Source organism: Thalassophryne amazonica, chromosome 9 (assembly GCF_902500255.1).
Source record: "Thalassophryne amazonica chromosome 9, fThaAma1.1, whole genome shotgun sequence".
Lineage (NCBI taxonomy): Eukaryota > Metazoa > Chordata > Actinopteri > Batrachoidiformes > Batrachoididae > Thalassophryne > Thalassophryne amazonica.
This window is the reverse complement of record NC_047111.1, coordinates 11174617-11178578: the sequence shown is the minus strand read 5'-3', so window position 1 is coordinate 11178578 and position 3962 is coordinate 11174617. Positions and strand designations below refer to the sequence as shown.

Below are 3962 nucleotides of genomic sequence, written 5' to 3'. Positions count from 1 at the left end.
TTCATTTCACACCCAAGGGCAACGACTCTGCGACGTGCCACAGATGTCATAAAACAATTGCATGTAAGGGAGGTAACACATCAAATTTGATGAAACATCTGGCCAGTCACGGAGTTTATTTGAAAGCTGAACAATGCACGGTGTTTGATAAACTGAGCGACGTTTCACGGCCCAGCACTTCAGCAGCAGGAGCTGCAGGGCAAATTGAAGAAAGTCCCACTCCCAGCCCTGCTAGTGTGGCGTTGCACATCACCGATGATGACGATGACAGCAGCCGTTCCTCTTCAGGTAAGTTTAGTTTAATGCCAACCGCAAATCTTGATTATTAAGTGTCTTAGGTTAGCATTAGCAAGTACTGTTGCATTTTAACAGCGTGTGTCTAACGCCTGGCTGTGTATAGTTCCACTTAGTGTCTGCTGACGTTATGCTTAACATGAACCTCATAACAAGTACTGTATGTATGCAAAATGTACGAGATTGAATGCGCATTTTGCACAAGATTTAATGCGAAATTTTGCAATTGCATAGGAACAACAAATAGGTAAGCTATAGCTAAAGACTGTAGGCCAGTTGTACGTGACCTGTCGATATACCTGTCTCGAGGCTACACTATTAAATATTTCTGCTCAATGTCTGCTTAAAGCAAAAGTCTGAATATATGTAAACAAAATGTTGAACTTTCAGTATATTTACATCAGTATCAATTTTCGTTTAATGAGTAACAGGTGTATATTATTAACTATTTTGATAGTAATGTTTTTATTTCTGGCTTTCAAGTAACCACAGTGACTCCTTTCACCCTGGCTAAGAAGAATGCACTACCCAAGGAGAAGGTGGAGGAAATCCACAGGGCAGTCACCAAATTTGTGGTGATGGGGCTTCATCCATTTTCCACGGTGGAATTACTATCTTTTAGGTGAAAATGTGGCAGATATTAAAATAGACTAATACACACACACACATATATATACACACATACATATTGTTTTTTTTGAAGGGAGATGAGCATTGCCCTGAACCCTAAATATCAACCACCATCCAGGGATGACCTATCCAACACCTTAATACCTGCATGGTATTCTGTTGTGAAACAGAATGTCATCCAACAGCTTGCACACGTCAGCAAAACTGCAATTACTTGCAATGGATGGACCAGTGTGGCACAGGACCACTATCTGACAGTGACTGTTCACTACATTTACAAGGGCAGCATCCAGCAGAAAGTTCTGAGCACTGAAGCAGTTTATGAGGCTCAGACAGGGCTAGTGGTGGCAGAGGAAATCCACAAAATTCTTCAGGAGTTCAAGTTGACTGGAAAAGTCCTTGCTGCCACAGTAGACAATGCAAGCAACTTGGATGTTGCCCTGAAAAATTTTAAATTTTTAAAAGTTGGATGCTTTGCCCACACACTCAACCTGGCAGCACAGAAGGTGTATGGCATCCAAGCTGTGACCAGGTGGTGTGCAAAGATCCGTGCAGTGGTGGTGTGGTTGAAGCACTCCACCATAAGCAAAACTGTTTTGAGAGAGAAGCAACGACTCCTCAGTAAATAGCATTAATATAATCATGATACATTTAAATATAAGAAGTCGTTTATTGTAATTCAAATGTCTGTGTTTTAGATTTGCCAGAGCATAATGTTATCCTTGATGTGAGGACTTGCTGGAATTCTCTGTACATCATGGTTGAGCGGTTTGTGGAGCAGTTCCCTGCAATCCAGGCAGCTTGCCTCGATCAAAGGCTGAGGAAGCCAATGGAGAGGGACAGGTGAGGTGATAGACAGGAGGGTCCCTTGTAATAATGTCAGTTTAACTTTTGTAATTATTTTCATTCATTTTTTTATTATTGTTTATATTCCATAGACTAGAGCGGCTCACTGACAGTGATTTTGAGAAGGCAGAGGAATTCATGAAATGCATGAAAGTCCAATACACCTCAACCCTCTGCGTGTCAAGTGACAAGTCCCCACATGCAGCCAAATCATCCCAATCCTCACAAAGCTGGAGGCACGATATTTACCCACAGATGATGACAGTATGTTTGTGGCTGCTATAAAAGAGAAGGTCTGGGGAGATCTCGAAAAAAGATACCAGGTACTATCTATTTGCAGCCAATCTCTATGTTCACAAAGAGAGAAGCCAAACTACACAATTTTTACTACTGGACACTAAATCATGTTTTCATTACAGGATAAAGAAATTCAGAACGTCCTTCAGGAGGCCACATTGATGGACCCTCGCTTTAAAGGCAAGCTGGGAGTTGGTGTTACAGAAGCTTGGGATAGGCTTGAGAAATCAACGATTGACAATGTCACGGCAACTCAGGTATTTTACAGCATATTTGTCAGAGACAGTGGGCTAATTGCTCATCTTTTTCATATGCTCTATGTCTATGTTACAGTTTCTTTAACTAAGTATTTCTGTTTTGTGTGTAATCGGTTTGTGTCTGCAGCTTCCACTAGAGGACCATCATCAGAGTGAGGCAGAAGTAGGTGGTGATGGTGATGATGAGGTGGAGGTGGAGCAAGAGGACACACATGTAAGTGCAGTCATATACTATTTATCTTGTCTACAATGATGATGAATAGTTGTTTTTTGTGTTATACTAAACTTGTTTGTTTTTTACAGCAAAGAGGAGCTCACAGGATGTCAGCCTTGGAGCAGTTATTTGTGGATGAAGACCGGGAACTTCTCCACACAACTATGAGCACAAGCAGTGCCCTCTCTATCACGGAGCAGGTCAAGAAAGAGATTGAGCTCTACAAAGGCATGCCAGCAATTACATCTGGAGAAGACCCTGTGGCTTGGTGGTGGGGTAAGAGGGATACCCTCCCTAATTTGTCTGCCTTGTCAGAGGTGTATTTGTGCGTGCAGGCCTCCGCAACCCCTCTGAGAGGGTTTTCTCCTGTGCTGGACATGCAATTAGCCAGGAAAGATGCCGTATATTGCCAGAAAAGGCCAATATGCTGATATTCCTGCAGAAGAACTGCAATTGAAGAATTGAAGTTATTTATATGTGCAATAACTGTTTTATAATATTTTGTTCCATATTTGTGTTATATTTACATTAAAGTGATTGTTCGGGTTATTGTTCTATTTGATATTATGGACATTTTATTTTATATTTAGTATTATCATATGTTTTATTTATATTGTTTAAAGATTTACAACAACTTAATATTATGTTTCAATTTTATTTAGGAATAAAAGGGTATTGTTTTTTTTGACAAAGTGTGTGCAGTTCATTTTTTTTAAAGTACCGGTTCGAGAACCGTTTAAGCACCGGAATCGTTTAAAAAATACCGAGTAGGCATCGGTATCGGATAAAACCCAACCGATACCCAACCCTACTCTAGAGGAGATCTGCATGGAGGAATGGGCCAAAATACCAGCTACAGTGTGTGCAAACCTGGTGAAGATTTACAGGAAACGTTTGATATCTGTCATTGCCAACAAAGATATGTTACAAAGTACTGAGTTGAACTTTTGTTATTGACCAAATACTTAATTTCCACCATAATTTACAAATAAATTCTTTAAAAATCCTACAATGTGATTTCCTGGATTTTTTTTTCTCATTTTGTCTCTCATAGTTGAAGTGTACCTATGATGAAAATTACAGACCTCTCTCATCTTTCTAAGTAGGAGAACTTGCACAATCAGAAGCTGACTAAATACTTTTTTACCCCACTGTATGTTTTGTTGATTTGCTTGAGATCCATGTGTGCTGAATAAACTCATTCATTCATTCATCCATTCATTCACCTTCTAATTTGCATAAAGCAAAATGGCCGCCCATTTCGTCAAATTTCCCACAGGTTTATTTGTATTTGCATTAGAAACAGAAATAAAAGTTTTACTCTTATGTATTTTGACCTGCAGAATTCAAATATTGATGTTAGCATGCTGTATCTCGACTCCTTCACTGCCTAATTTGCATAAAACAAAGTGGACATCCGGTTT

At 39.7% G+C, this 3962-nt stretch overlaps 1 long non-coding RNA gene across 1 annotated transcript; it reads left to right on the top strand.

Moving 5' to 3' along the window:
* The first annotated feature begins 630 nt into the window (after nucleotides 1-630).
* Nucleotides 631-1909, top strand: LOC117516468. The gene is made up of 3 exons (XR_004562418.1): nucleotides 631-916; nucleotides 1623-1767; nucleotides 1863-1909. It is a non-coding gene; the product is annotated as an uncharacterized LOC117516468 (long non-coding RNA).
* The last annotated feature ends 2053 nt before the right edge of the window (nucleotides 1910-3962 follow it).